Genomic DNA, 16,270 nt, shown 5'->3' with positions numbered 1-16,270 from the left:
GGAAACTGCCCCACTCTACATTACATCTAAAAAGGGGGCAGCCTATAACTCAGGAAAAAGATAGGGAGATTGGGGGAGCATCTCTTCCTGGTATAATAGGAATGCAATAAATTTATTCTATTAATATGTGATGGGGTTTTCAAATCCTGACCTGGAGGGCCACAAATAGGTCTATATCAAATGTGTCATTTTTAAGGGAGGCAGAACAGTTCTGAGCAACGCAGTGCATCCTGGATGCAATTTCCCTCTCTTGTACTGGAAAATGACTTGCCTGGGTACTTGGATGGATATTCCTCAGAAGATTGAAATAAAAATACCATTTCCAGCGAGATTTGAGTCCTTTCCCCTGTCTCTGCTCCCCCAAACATGGCATCGCAGAAAGAAACTTTGCGGTCTAAATCTTGAAATCCAGCACCGAGTATCTGCAATATCAAAGCCGGCTGACACTGAAGTGTTTTTGATGTAAAAAAAAAAGACAGCATATCATATAGCCCATAAGACAAAGAGGGTCTATTCACACGCAAAATATCTCTAATTCTTAAGGTCCTATTCAGCAAAGATTTTTGCCCTAGGGGGAAGAGGAGGGAAAACTCTCACTGGACAGGGCCTTTAGTAATCACAATAATGAGAATGAGAACACAGAAAAAAAAGTAATGACAGTTAAATTTCCCTTAGGAATCATGTTCTAGAGGAAGGGAATGGGGCCAGGCAACGCTAAATCACAGAACACAGCAAGTGACAGCTGAAATCATTTCCCTCCTTTGCAGGTTTGGCAGTACACACACCTCTCAACGTGCCAACCCACTAATGAGTGAGATTTCTGTGACATGCAGTGGTTTTAATAATACTTTTGTAACCCCCCCTCTCTGGTGGAGGGTCCCTGATGCAGGAACTACAGCAGAGTCCCAGGGCTGTCTTTACTCGTCCAGACCACTGTCACTCTCAAATACCAAACTTCAGCCCTGGAGGCTGGGGATCTCCAGCGGGGAAGAGGCCTGAGCTTCCGGGGCCCTTAGGTGCTGTGGTGGGGTAACCAGGCTGCACAGTCACGCTCACTCTTTGCTCAATATTCACAGTGAAGTGGGGGGGGGGGGGGGTGTCTTCTGATCCAAAAGCTCGGAGTGCAAGGGTGGTGTTCAAATAATAAAAAGATTTACTGAAGTTTGAAAAATGATATCCAGGCAATCCGATTCCAAAAAATCAGAAACAAGATAAGAAAAGTTACAAATCAAAAAGAAGTATGTTTCTCTCTCCACGGTGCCTCTTTTGATAACCCTCGTTCTCTCAGCTGTGTCCTGCTCCAAACTGCCTTCCCCAATAAGGGCAGGTACATTCTCCTCCAAATACAACATATACCAGGGATGATGGAAACATTTTTCCCAGCTTCAAAAATAGATATAGTGTCCAAAGCACGTCTCAAAACTCCCAAAAACTCCAGTCTGTCTTCCATCTTGCTGATAACAAGGCACAAGAAGCAAAAACAGGGATTCAGCCCTTTATTCCAGGGAGTCCTCCCTCTGTCAGAAGCTGAACCAAAATGGCAAAAAAATCACTTCTCCAAAATCCTCAAAATTCTTCATCTCAAAAACTCCTCAAATTGACTAGGCCTGGAGGAACTACTCAAAAAATCTCCTCTTAAAATCCTCTGCCACCAATCCTTTAGGCTTAGTGGACCTCACCTTTCTTCTCAATGTCTCTTATCACTTCTCAATATCTCCTTTCCTCTGATTACTGCAAGTGCACAGTGGCAATTTATACCTTTGGGGCCAATGCAATACAGTGCGCTCAGCCGAGCCCACTGTATAACCCGCAGTCGGACACGGGTTAAATAGGTGCTAATCCACCTCCTAATGCAATAGGGGAATTAGCGTCCGACACGGAGTGAATGAGATAGCGCTCATCACATGCAAATGCATGTGAATGAGGCTATTACTCATTCACGCCGCATGAAATAAAATAAATGTGCAACTCAGATGCACATTTATCGTTCAGCTATTAACGCCTGCCTGGAGCATGTACTTCTTCAGTAAAAAAAACCTCGGCAGACCGCCGAGTTATGAAGACCGACACCAGTAAACTCGGCATCAGTTTTCATAACCGGCCATCTGCCAGGAATGAAAACGGATGCCTTTAGGTTATCAGAGAATAGAACCTGCACAAATATTTTTCCCAGTGGTCATCTTGGGATTTTGTAGATAGACTTTTGCATATCCTGTACTTCCCAAGCTTTAGGGCCAACCTCTTTTTGGGATGGCTCTTAAAGGGGCAGATGCAATAATTTTCACGGAAAGCGGGCACTGACTTTTCAGCGCCCGCTTTCTTAACGCACGCATGGTGCCCGCAAGGGGGCCGCCATGCAATATCCAAATTAGGGGGTCGTGCTAGGAAGAAGGCGCTAGGGTCACTTGTGCAACTTTAGCGCCTCCTTGCTAACATGAACACACGGCGGCTGCCGGTTATGAAGACCAAAGCCGGTAAACTTGGCATCGGTTTTCATAACTGGCCATCTGCCAGGAATGAAAACGGATGCCTTTAGGTTATCAGTGTCCATTTTCATTACTGGCATACAGCCGGTTATGAAAACCGATGCCAAGTTTACCGGCTTTGGTCTTCATAACCGGCAAAAACAGTTCGTTTTTTCAGCCGTCGCCGAGAACAGGGCTCGGTGGGCATAAATGCTCTCGTGTGTCCTTGGCCCACGGGGATTCTGTGGTATGCCTTCCTGCCCTGGCCCCTCATAGGTCGGCTTCTCCCTCACATAGAGTGTCACCCGGGAAGGGTGATTCTGGTGGCGCCGGAGTGGCCACGTTGTCCATGGTTCACGGATCAGTTATGCTTGGCTCTACAGGGTCCACTTCAGCTGGCTCATCTAACGCATCTGCTCCGTCAGGGGCCCATATTTTCAGATCGTGAGGATTGCTTCTCTCTCGCGGCTTGGTTTTTGAGAGGCGACATTTACGCTTAAGGGATTATTCAGAACAAGTCATTTCCACCCTCCTACAGGCGAGATGTCCAGCCACCTCTATGGCCTATGTGAGAGTTTGGAAGCTTTTTGAGACATGGTGTCCTCAGCGTCAAGCGGTGCATGTTCCTCGGGTGCTTGACTTTCTGCAACAGGGCCTCGCTAAGGGCTTGGCGTTCAATTCCCTTCGTTTACAAGTTGCAGGTCTAGGTGCCTTGCGGGGAAACTTTGATGGCTGTTCGCTGGCAGCGCATCCGGATATTGCTCGGTTTCTTAAGGGGGTCAAACATTTGCGCCCTCCCATCCGTTTGGTGTGTCCGGATTGGAGTTTGAATTTAGTCCTGCGAGTTCTATGTGGCGCTCCTTTCGAGCCTCTTTGTGGAGTTTCCCTGAAAGATCTGACTTTGAAAATGGTGTTTTTGGTGGCCATTTGCTCGGCCCGTCAGATCTCAGAGTTGCAGGCGCTGTCTTGTCGGGATCCTTTTCTTCGGATTTACGACGATCGGGTATCGTTACCTATGGTTCCATCCTTTGTCCCTAAGGTGGTTTCAGCCTTTCACGTTAATCAAACTGTGGAGCTTCTGAGGTTCCCTAACTGGTCCCGGGAGTCATCTCAGAACAGAGACCTTCATCTTTTGGATGTGCGGCGCACCTTATTGCGTTATCTGGAGGTTACCAGTGACTTCAGATGTTCTGATCATTTGTTTGTTCTCTTTGGTGGCCCAAAGAAGGGGGACAAAGCGTCAAAGGCGACTATATCTCAGTGGATTAAGGAAGCCATTTGCGTGGCATACATAGCCCGAGGGCATCAGGTGCCTTTGGGTCTCAGAGCTCATTCCACTAGGGCTCAGGCTACCTCCTGGGCAGCACTGCATACAGAGTCTGGTTTGTGGTTGCCAGTTCAGTTTTTGTCTGCACATTTATGCTTTTTATCATGTTCTCTTTATTCTGTATTTTGTGGGGGTTCTATCTGTGTTCTGCATATATAACCAAGGTGAGGTATTCTGCTAGTGTATAGTTTGAGTACTTCTGTTTTTCTAAGAGGAGATTTATTGGTATTTTAGGGCCTGGTATAATATTTGCAGCATTGCCTTTTCATAGATAGGATTATTACTGTTTGAGTTCTGGCAGATAGTACTGTTTTAATATGGGAGTTTATTATATTAGAACTGTAATTCAGTTTACTCATGGCTTAGTGCACACCCAACATGCATTACAAATAGACCTAATACCATATGAGTTCCACGTGATGTTTTTGCAGGGTTTTCTGGTTGATATCAAGCAGTGCATGTAAATATAATATACATGTTATTGTTAGTGATATTTCTATTTCAGAAGCCCATATTTGGAATGACCTTTTTCATGTTAAATCTCTCTTTCTGGATCAGGGAAGTGGGTAATAAATTTAAAAATAAATGCATACTTTTTAACTGTGTGTGGGGAGGGCTGAGGGCAGGGGAAAGTTGGCTCAAGACTGTAAGGTTCATTTAGGGCACCTTGCTATGGTCTGAAAGAATGCCCCATACACAGACCCCCCACCATTTACCCATCTCCCACATCCCCAGGGGGCAGATGCTGGGGAAGGGTAAGAGGCAGGTAGTAGGGTTCCTAGGAGTGTGACAGGATTACCAGCTTCCTAGGAATATTATCACTGGCACTCTATTTGCCAATTATCTGGGAATCTTGACCTCTACATTCCCCCAGACTCCAAGTGGGAACCCTCCATTTTGGCCTTCTCAGTGATTTGACCGGTGCCATGCCTCAGGAGAGGAAGAGTGGGCAGACACCCTCTCATCCCTTGCCTCAGACAGCAGATTGCTTTGAGCCGCCCCTGAAGAAGAATATGAAGCAGGGTAGGGATTTGCAATTTCTCATGAAAGACCTTCAATTATTTGACATTTTTATTTATTTTATTTATTTATTTAGAGTTTTTATATACCGGCAATCATGAAAACATATCTTGCTGGTTTACATCGAACAGGAGTGCAATTATATACAAAAAACTAGAACTGTGGTGACCGAAGGTACAGTTACATTTAACAAGGGTATTGTTTGAAGGGTATTGCACCCCGATAAATTAAATGTTTGCTTTCTATTCGAGCCCCCACTACGCTGATTCTCGCATTGACTATATCTTTGTATCTGCTTCCTTTTTTTCCAAGGATAAAGGCTGCTGAAATTGAGTCATGCCTATTTCTGATCATGTGTTACCAAATGGTGTTTAGATGTGAATCTCTTTGCAAGGAACAACATGAGCGTGAGTCCGTCTTGCCGTGGCGCAGTCTTGTGGGTAGGGGCCAGAGGCCCATGCCAATGGCGAGTGAGCGAGTCTTGGCACGGGCCAGACTGTGACTAAGTCCTAAAGTCTATACAAAGACAAGGCTGCAGCTGAAGTCCAGGCAAAGACAAGACTGATGGCTTGAGACAAGACTGATGGCTGAAGCGAAGCTGAAGATGGAGGCAAGCCAAAGACAGGAACCGGACTAATGCTGAAGATGGGAAACAGACTGAAGCTGAAGATAGGAACCGGACTAATGCTGAAGACGGGAACCAGACTGAAGCTGAAGATAGGAACCGGACTAATGCTGAAGACGGGAACCAGACTGAAGCTGAAGATAGGAACCGGACTAATGCTGAAGATGGGAACCGGACTGATGCTGAAGATAGGAACCGGACTGATGCTGAAGATAGGAACGGGACTAATGCTGAAGACGGGAACCAGACTGAAGCTGAAGATAGGAACCGGACTAATGCTGAAGACGGGAACCAGACTGAAGCTGAAGATAGGAACCGGACTAATGCTGAAGACGGGACCCAGACTGAAGCTGAAGATAGGAACCGGACTGATGCTGAAGATAGGAACCGGACTGATGCTGAAGACCAGAGCCAGGGAGAAGCTGAAGACGGGAGCAGATGAAGACAGGAACAAGCTGGAGACTGAAGACTTGAAACAAGGAGCAGAGCTGAAGACTGGAAAAGAGGAGCAAGGCTGAAAATCAAAGCAGGCTGAAGACAAGGATCCAGGCAAGATGAGGAACCAGGTAACTTTGCTGAGGCAAGACTAGAGAGTCTGAAGTGCCCTTTTATAGGGCAGCTAGCAAAGACATCATCTGAGGGTGCCATGGGCTTTTCCTGGCTCTTGGCCCTTTAAAGGCGGCAGTGACACTAGCTCACCTGCCTAGAGCAGAGGAGTGGCAGCAGCCATGGAGAAGCAGTGTTTTTCTGCCACGGTTTGTGATTCTGGGTAAATTTTGGCACCACTTTTGCAGATACGCCACCTGAAGAAGGTACCTTGTTGTTGAGTCCTCTACATTAAGAAATGTGTTTGTTTTTACAATGATTTGGACTAGCAAATACATGTTTTAATAATTACAATTTCTTGTAGATATTTAAGAATCTTAAGGCATTCAGCAATGAACTGGTGAGACCATGGATTATCAATAAGCAATGAAGATCAGAGAGTACACCCCCGATGCAGAATCTCAATTCGAAACATGGAACATGTTGGGGTTTCTGTTTATCATACCACTATTGCTACCTAACAGCTTCTTGAGATGACTCGACGAGCTGAGTACATTGTTTTATTTGCACAAAACAATATCCAAAAAAAAATTAGAATTAAGACTGTATAATTTCATGGTATGAACTAGACCTAAGATTAATGAAAAGGCAATGAAGGCTCTTGTCCTATAAGCCAGAAGTGCCTATTATTAAGGTCTTCCATGGGGCTCTTCTTCCTGCCTGCAAGAGATGGGAACCCTACAGGCATGTCATCTTCAGACGCCATCACTGTGCTGCGTTTCTTTTCATTTTACCTGCAGGGTGTGTTTTGAGGGCACATCGCCTTCAGGTACCGCTGCTGCACAGTGTTATGACCGCCAGTCGTGGCAAACCGCAACTGGGGCCGACCACTCACCAACGTGGCCCGCCCGGCAAATGCTGATTACTGTCATCAGCAATCCTTCCCCCGGATGCCCTTGCTGCCGTTGAACATGGCCGTGGTGTCATCTGGCTTCCTTCTTCGTGGCTGACTCCGCCCCCGCCGAGTCTTCCTAGAGCCGCGCGCGCGGCAGAAGCTATTCTCTTAAAGGGGCCACGACAGGATATTGGATGACACCATCCTGTGGGCTCCACCTTCTGTTTGACTATTTAAGGCAAGGTCTGACTCTCAGACCTTGCCTAGGCTTCTTGGCTCTTGTACGGTGTTCTGTTCCTGTGTTCCGTTCCTGCTCCGCTGTTTGGATTCCTGTACTTGACTCCTGGACTGGCTGCTGATTACCCTCTGGTTTTCATCCCTGGACTGGCTGCAGAGTATCCTTTGGTTTTGATCCCTGGACTGGCTGCAGAGTATCCTTTGGTTTTGACCTCTGGACTGGCTGCGGAGTATCCTTTAGTTTGATCCCTGGACTGGCTGCGGAGTATCCTTTGGTTTTGACCTCTGGACTGGCTACAGAGTATCCTTTGGGTTGGATCTGTGGACCGGCGATTGGCCCCGCTTTGGCTTTGACCCTTGGACTGGCTTCGACTACTCTCGAGTGTAACTTGGAGCTGCACACAACCTGCTGGAGGCGCCAGCCATCTGGATTACATGACCTGCAGGAGGTGCCTGCATCCAGATTCCCCTCTTTAACTTCAAGATCTTCTGAGTTCAGCCTTGCCTTCCGATGGTAGGAACTTGGGAGGGTTTTTACTCTCTTAAGTAGTGCCAACACTACCTCGGACCAAGGGTCTACCTTCCAGATCATAACAGTAAGCCAAGGCAAGGACCCGGCAGAGGCTTCCGCCCTGTGAGCCATTCCCGGCTTGGCCCAGAAGATAATGGAACAACAGAGTATGTTGGAATCCATGGCAGCTTCCATGGAGAGACTCAACGCCCAGCTGGACACAGTAGTAGCTACGCATACCAATCCTCCATCCGCAACTCCCCCACCCACACCAGTTCCGTCAGCAATACAGGGCTATCCTCGCCCAGTTATTCCATTGCCAGCTCCACCACGATATGCCGGGGACCCTCGTTTATGCTTGGGGTTCCTTGACCAGTGCAGCATGCATTTCCGTCTGCAAGCGCCTCTCTTTCCGGATGATATAACCAAGACTACCTACATCTTATCCTTATTGGAGGGCAAAGCCCTGACTTGGGCTTCTCCACTGTGGCAGCGTTTGGACCCGGTATTACAGGACTTTCCACGATTTCTAGAATTGTTTCGGACAGTTTTTGAGGAACCCGGGAAACAAGCAGCCACTAGCTCCAACCTCCTTCACTTCTGTCAAGGAGGACGTTCCCTCACGGATTACACTATTGAGTTCCGAACTTTAGCAAATGAGCTTCATTGGGAGGAACGTGTTCTTCAAACTATATACCTGGAAGGACTATCAGCCAGGATCAAAGTTGAACTGGCAGCTCGGGAACTTCCATCCTCCTTAAATTCCCTCATTGAACTAGCAACCAGAATTGATCGCCAGCCACAAGAAAGGACTCGTGAAGGCCTAGGATCAAGAAGACGCCCGGCCATCTCCTATTCTCCACATCCAACCTCCACGACCCCTCAAGAATCCTCCACCACCGAAGGGATTGCAGAAGAACCCATGCAGCTAGGCAGAGGTCCCCTATTGCCTGAAGAACGTCAAAGACGCCGTAAGGCAGGCCTTTGCCTATATTGTGGAGGGTCCGGTCATCGCATAGCAGTCTGTCCTATACGTCCGGGAAACTACAAAGCCTAGGATCCATGGGGGGAGTAACCCTAGGCCTCATATCACAGCTCCCCCACTCACGTTGCCGGTTACATTTACCATTGGAGGACATGAATTCACAACTCTGGCTTTGGTGGACTCCAGTGCCGGTGGAGACTTTATCCTACAAGAAGTAGTGGACCAACTTCATATTCCAACACGTCTCTGTCCAAAGCCATTGATCATTTCCTCTATCCACGGCGAACCTTTACCAGGAAGAATAACACACCACACGGAACCTCTGGACTGCCACATTGCACCCGACCACACGGAAGAAATCACCTTTTATGTTCTCCAGAACCACCCAGTGGTTCTCGGCATCCCCTGGTTGCAACGCCACTATCCACAATTTGATTGGACTTCTTTAAAACTTACTCACTGAGGGTCAGAGTGTCATGAAAGGTGTTTAAAAGGAACGACTCCCTCTCATAGTTTCATCGGTACCTCAGTCCTGGGGAATTTACCCTTTCAGTACAGACAATTTGCGGATGTATTCTCCAAAGAGGCCGTGGATACTTTGCCTCCGCTTCGAGATTTTGACTGTGTCATTAAGATAATTCTGGGATCCACGCCACCTCGGGGAAGAGTCTACCCCTTATCCGCCTCAGAGACTCGAGCGATGTCCCAACACATCCAGGACAATCTACAGAAGGGGTTTATCCAAAGATCCACCTCTCCCGCTGGGGCTGGATTTTTTTTTGTTGGGAAAAAAGATGGGACATTACGCCCTTGTATCGATTTTCAGGGACTCAATGCTATTACCATCAAGGACCGATACCCATTACCTCTTATTGTGGAATTATTTGATCATCTACAAGGAGCTCGAGTATTCTCCAAACTAGACTTGCGAGGAGCTTATAACCTAGTCAGGATTTGTGAGGGTGATGAGTGGAAGACGGCTTTTAACACCAGAGACGGCCATTATGAATACCTTGTTATGCCATTCAGTTTAACCAACGCTCCTGCCGTCTTCCAGCACTTTATTAATGAAATCTGTAGAGACCTGCTCTATATCTGTGTGGTGGTCTATCTAGACGATATTTTGATTTTCTCCAGGGATTTACAGACGCTTCGTCAACACATTACACAAGTATTGCAATGTTTGAGAGAACACCAATTATATGTCAAGCTAGAGAAATGCGTTTTTGAAACAGAATCATCACTTTTTTTAGGGTATATTATCTCTAAGCAAGGTTTCCAAATGGATCCTACCAAATTGAAATGCATACAAGAATGGCCCCAGCCCAATGGCCTACGTGCACTCCAATGATTTCTCGGATTCGCAAACTACTTTCTAGTTTTATCAAGAATTTCTCCAAGCTGGCTGCACCACTTACTGCACTTACACAAAAAGGAGCAAACATCAAGACCTGGTCATTAGAGGCTGAAGAAGCATTCTGAACTCTCAAAGATTCCTTTTTACAACAATCTTGCCTCCGCCATCCCGATCCTAGACGTCCATTTACAGTAGAGGTTGATGCTTCCACTGAAGGAGTTGGAGCGGTTCTGAGCCAAAATGATGTAGCAGAAACGTCTCATCCATGCTCCTATTTTTCTAGGAAATTCTCCCCTGCAGAACGCAATTATTCCATTGGTGACAAAGAACTGTTAGCCATTAAACTAGCATTCGAGGAATGGCGACAGTGGTGGGAGGGGGCCCAACACCATATCACCGTTTTCACAGACCATAAAAACCTGGTATACCTACAGCAAGCTCAACGCCTAAACCCATGTCAGGCCTTCTGGGCACTGTTCTTTACACGCTTCGATTTCAAACTAAGATATCGACCAGCAATCAAGAATATCAAGGCTGATGCATTGTCTCAATCTTTTGTCAGTGAAGACATTGAGGAGCCTATGCAGAACATTATCGATCCAGCCCACATCATCCTCTCGGCAACTTTCATGGTCCCATCCAGTAAGACGGTGGTTCCCGGGAGGCTTCGTAATAAGGTGTTGAAATGGGGACACGATTCCCAGTTGGCTGGATATCCGGGACGAAGACGGACACAAGCTCTTCTTCAACAACATTATTGGTGGCCTGGGATGCGCAAGGACATCTGCGCTTATGTAGACTCCTGTCCCGTTTGTGCTCAGCATAATAGTCCTATGGGAAAAACTTGGGGGCAATTACAACCACTTCCAGCGCCTACTAGACCATGGACTCACATCTCTACCGATTTCATTGTCGATCTTCCATCTTCGGAAGAACATACTGTAATATGGGTAGTAGTGGATTGATTTTCTAAGATGGCCCACTTTACACCACTACCCTCCCTCCCATCTGCTCCCCGTCTGGCTCAACTATTCATGTTACATGTTTTTCGTCTTCATGGGATACCCCAACACATCACCTTTGACCAAGGGTCGCAATTCACAGCCCAATACTGGTGGAACCTCTGCACCAAGTTTCACATTACGCTGGACTTTACCACCGCATTTCATCCTCAAGCCAACAGGCAGGCAGAACGGACTAACCGTGCCTTAAAGCAATTTTTACGTTCCTATGTTTTGCTCGACAGGATGATTGGGCGGCACTGCTGCCCAGGGCAGAGTTTTCCCATAATTTTCATGCATATACTTCGACCGGGGCTTCACCATTCCAAATTGTTTTCAGGCAACAACCTGCCCCACCGGTGCCACTACCTCTGCCTGTTTCCTCCCCGGCGGCCCAGCTTACAGTGATACAACTAAAATAACTTTGGAAGCATACCCAGCAGATGCTACAGAAAGCAGCAAGTACTGCAAAGAAATTTGCAGATAGGCACCGATGACCCGCACCACGATTTCGTCCAGGAGAAAAGGTGTGACTCAGCACTAGACATATCCGTTTAAGAGTTCCCTCGATGAGATTGGCACCTAGCTACATTGACACCTTTCCAGTGACAAGACAATTAGGTCCCGTGACCTATCAACTATGCCTGCCCGCCACACTACGAATCCACAATTCATTTCATGTGTCTCTATTGAAGCCCTTGCTCCTCACTTGGCCCTCTCGGAAGGTTCCTGTAACTCCACAACTGAGGGCTGAGGAAGACACTACTTATCAAGTTTGGGAGGTTCTCGATGTTTGGAGATGAGGTCGTAAATGGGAATACCTCCTCGCTTGGGAAGGATTTGGGCCAGAAGAGAATTCTTGGGAACCTGCTACAAATATCCTAGATAAAGATCTTCTCAAGAACTTCCACATCAGTCACCCAGGAAAACCCAAGCCTTCTAGGGGGAGGCCTAAGGGAGGGGGTACTGTTATGACCGCCGGTCGCAGCAAACCACGACCGGGACCGACCACTCACCAACGCGGCCCGCCCGGCAAACGCTGATTACCGTCATCAGCAATCCTTCCCACGGATGCCCTTGCTGCCGTCGAACATGGCCGCGGCGTCAGCTGGCTTCCTTCTTCGTGGCTGACTCCGCCCCCCGCCGAGCCTTCCTAGAGCCGCGCATGCGGCAGAAGCTATTCTTTTAAAGGGGCCACGACAGGATATTGGATGACACCTTCCTGTGGGCTCCACCTTCTGTTTGACTATTTAAGGCAAGGTCTGACTCTCAGACCTTGCCTTGGCTTCTTGGCTCTTGTACGGTGTTCTGTTCCTGTGTTCCGTTCCTGCTCCGCTGTTTGGATTCCTGTACTTGACTCCTGGACTGGCTGCTGATTACCCTCTGGTTTTCATCCCTGGACTGGCTGCGGAGTATCCTTTGGTTTTGACCTCTGGACTGGCTACGGAGTATCCTTTGGGTTGGATCCGTGGACCGGTGATTGGCCCCGCTTTGGCTTTGACCCTTGGACTGGCTTCGACTACTCTCGAGCGTAACTTGGAGCTGCACACGACCTGCTGGAAGCGCCAGCCATCTGGATTACACGACCTGCTGGAGGCGCCAGCCATCTGGATTACACGACCTGCAGGAGGCGCCTGCATCCAGATTCCCCTCTTTAACTTCAAGATCTTTTGAGTTCAGCCTTGCCTTCCAACGGTAGGGAGGGTTTTTACTCTCTTAAGTAGTGCCAACACTACCTCGGACCAAGGCTCCACCTTCCGGATCATAACACGCAGTTCTTTTCATCCTACCCACATATTGTGGAAACGCTGCGGCCATGTCATCTTTGGGTGTCACTGTAGCCATGGTTCTTTTCATCCTGTACACAGAGTGTGGAAACCCCACAGGCATGCCATCTTCTGGCACCATGGTTCTTTTCTTCTTACCGATATGGTGGGGGAACCCTGAGAGCATGTCATTAAACCTGAGTCACTAGCATCTTGGATGTGGATGCAAGGTAAGGTGGGCCCCCTGCAGGAGTGTTTTGAGGAGCACTTGTTGCCGCCCCTAATGATAGAACCACCCCTGCTGGTCCCATTTAGCCGTGTGCACAGTGCCAGACCTAACAAGCTCCCTCTTGCCCAGACTGATCTCCTGTGTGCAACACAGCAGAGAAAGTAATCGCTTATTGCTAATTCAAAAAAATGTGCCACATCTGCCCTTTGTCTATTGTTTGTAGCTCATATTCATATCTGTGCAGCACTTCAGACAAAATCCACTATATAAAACTACGTGGCAGATTATGTGCATTACTCCAGTCTGGGGGAGACGATAGTAATTCACGATTGCCTGGTTGTAGTGGGTGTGCATGGCGCCAGTCACACTGAAAAGGCACGTGTGCTGATGCCTTTAGGCCTGGGGAGAGCTGGTCATGCCTATTCAGCCAGAAACTACCAGATTTCCATTCTCTCCCTCCCCACGGCTCATCTTCTTCAAAGCATTTCAATGAGAACGGAGGGGGCTAAGGAGCATCCCCCGCCTTCTCTCACACAATCGCCCCCCTCAATACAGCTTCAGAGGTTGAATGGACTGTATATATCGGCGAGAATGGAGTCAGAGGAGTTCTTTATCCTATATATTAACTGTAATAAAAAAAAAAGCCAGGCTTACTGGAAAATGGTGAGGAGCAGCGCTGAAGATATAACCGAGATCCATATCTCAAGCAGCAGAGAGTAATGATGCTGCGGGGGCCAGTGCCCCATGACATGAATAAGGGGCGGGGAAGCAAACTTTAATACAAAGCCTACTTTTGTCAAGCAGAAAGACTCAGACACATGGAACGTCAAAGACTTCAAAAGAGGAATCGCATCTTGCTTATGTAGGAAGACAAGGAAATGCGAATCCTTGCCTAAGCCTAGAGGCATCGCGGAAGATGAGAAATCTGGCATACAGTGTGGGCAGGAGGATGAGATCATTAGGCCGATATCCGTGCTGTGATAAGAATGTACTAGGATTCTGAATTTTGTAACCCATTGTTGTTTGAAAGATAAAAATGCCTAATATAAAAAAAAAACAGACCCTTGAGCAAAGTGTTTTGGTTGCCATGCAAGCCCATTTGAATATGTAGAAATACAAGTCAACAAACGAGTTGTAGAGGAGACCGTTTTATTGTACCGGCTTAATCCATCAGTGACAAGTTTTCAAGAGCTAAGCTCGTTTCATTCAGGTCAGTGAGACACTGGGTTTAAATAGAGCAAAGCCATCTACACATGAGGCTGCCTGCATATGCCCGGAGGTTGCAGTTAGCAATACAATTACAGGTGAGTAAAGGGATAGGGTGCAGGGTGCAGCTTAGCAGAGCTGACAAAGGAATCCATTTACTAAGCTACAGTATTTTCATCTTCGTCTTGTGAATCTCACAATATTTTCCCTTGCAGTGACCAAGCAGCACTGTGCGATGGCGGCCTCACATCCCGGGCCACCTCACGTCCCGGGCCACCTCACGTCCCGGGCCACCTCACATCCCGGGCCACCTCACGTCCCGGGCCACCTCACATCCCGGGCCACCTCACGTCCCGGGCCACCATCTTTTAAGGGGGCCAAATGCACCCACGTCCTGCCTCCAGGTCCAAGTGTTAAAATCCGTGGGGGCAGGGTCTAATGAAACCCCCCCCCCCCCCGCCGCCACCCCCTGAAGCACAAAATATTCCAAATTTTTAAAAAAATGACGTCTTTTAGCCCTGCCACCGGAACCCTCAATCCCCTCTCTTGTTACTAAAATTAAAAAGAAAATTATGCCCCGGGGCCGGTGCCAGGTATCTTGATGCCCTGTGCGAACAATTACTGTGCTGCCAGCCCTCCACCCCCTATCCTGTTCATTCATTCGTTGTCCTGGGTCGACCCAAAAAAAAAGCCCAACTCCCTGCAGTAATACAAACATAAAAAATGGCACCTCCCCGACCCCCTGGGTCTTCACTCCCCACCCCCCCACCCCCAGAATCCGTGGCCAGTGCAAAGTGCCCTGGGCAAATCTTATTATAGCCTTGCACACCCTTCCTCTCCTGGCCCCCTCCACACACACACACACACACACACACACTTAAGAGTTATATATTTATAATAGATTTTACATGAAAAATATCAACATATAGTATTCTGAGGTAAAAATATTATTTATATTGTATTACAGTTACAAGCACTGCTGTGATGCCAACCAGAAATCCCTGCAAAAAGACGCTTGGAACCCATAAAGTATTAGGCCTATTGTAACATGTGGGCTTAATCCTCTGAAAGCCTAATACACTTCCTAATAGAAGAATGCCTCACCTCAGTCACACTTGCAGAACATAAACAAACCCTCACCAAATACAGAATAGAGCAATCATAAAGTAGAAATACAAAGGCGCAGACAAAAACTGGAAACCGCAAGAAGCCAGACTCTCTATGCTGTGCAACAATGAAAAAACAGAACCATCACCATTCATCAAACAATAAAATAAAGACATTTAATAAATGTATGATCATAACAGTAAAACATACTAATAATAATATTTCAAAAACAGCTGTTGAAATAGGCTCCCCTGCCTCCGGGAGGCAGGGGAGCCGATGTCCGTCTTCGGAGGAGGGCTGCAAAAAAGTAAGCCGTTGCTTTACACTGCCAGTCCTGTCTCCCCTCCTCCCGAAGCAAGGCTGCTTTTCGCGCCTTGCTCCGGGAGGAGGGGAGAGAGGACTGGCAATCTCAAGCGGCTGCGAAAAAAAAAAGTTAGTCGTTGCTTTACACATGGGACTGTGAGGAGGAAGGAGGCCTTAGCTGCTGGGGGGAGCAGGGAATTGAAGTGGTGAAAACGAGAGTCCCCCAAAAGAAAACAGGCAAAGTGCTGGAAGAAAGTGGAGGGAGGGGAAGAAAAAATACAGGAAAGCTTCAAAGCGTGTCAGGTCAATCCAGTAAAGTAAAGTAAAGCAGCCTTGCTTCGGGAGGAGAGGGGACTGGCAATCCCAACCGTCCACTTCGTTGCTACTTTTTTTTTTTTTTCGCTTTTCGCTTTTTAGATTTTTTTCCGCTTTCGTTGCTTCGGGAGGAGGGGGGAGAGGACTGGGGCTGCCCCGGAGACCAGCATCCATTGACGCGGCCAGGGCAGGTGAGCGGGGGCTGGGGGAAAGTTTGCCGTCTACCCTTACCCCTGCCTCCAACGCAGGGGTAAGGATAGGCGGTAAGTTAGCAGGTTAAACGCGCAGCAAAACGGCAGGGTAAAAAAGCGATAGTCGGGGCGTGCGTTACTGGATGGTAGGGAATAGCTAATTCGCTTGTTTACATGCAATATA

This window comes from Rhinatrema bivittatum, chromosome 7 (assembly GCF_901001135.1).
Source record: "Rhinatrema bivittatum chromosome 7, aRhiBiv1.1, whole genome shotgun sequence".
NCBI classification, from domain to species: domain Eukaryota; kingdom Metazoa; phylum Chordata; class Amphibia; order Gymnophiona; family Rhinatrematidae; genus Rhinatrema; species Rhinatrema bivittatum.
Note: the sequence above shows the minus strand (reverse complement) of the source record.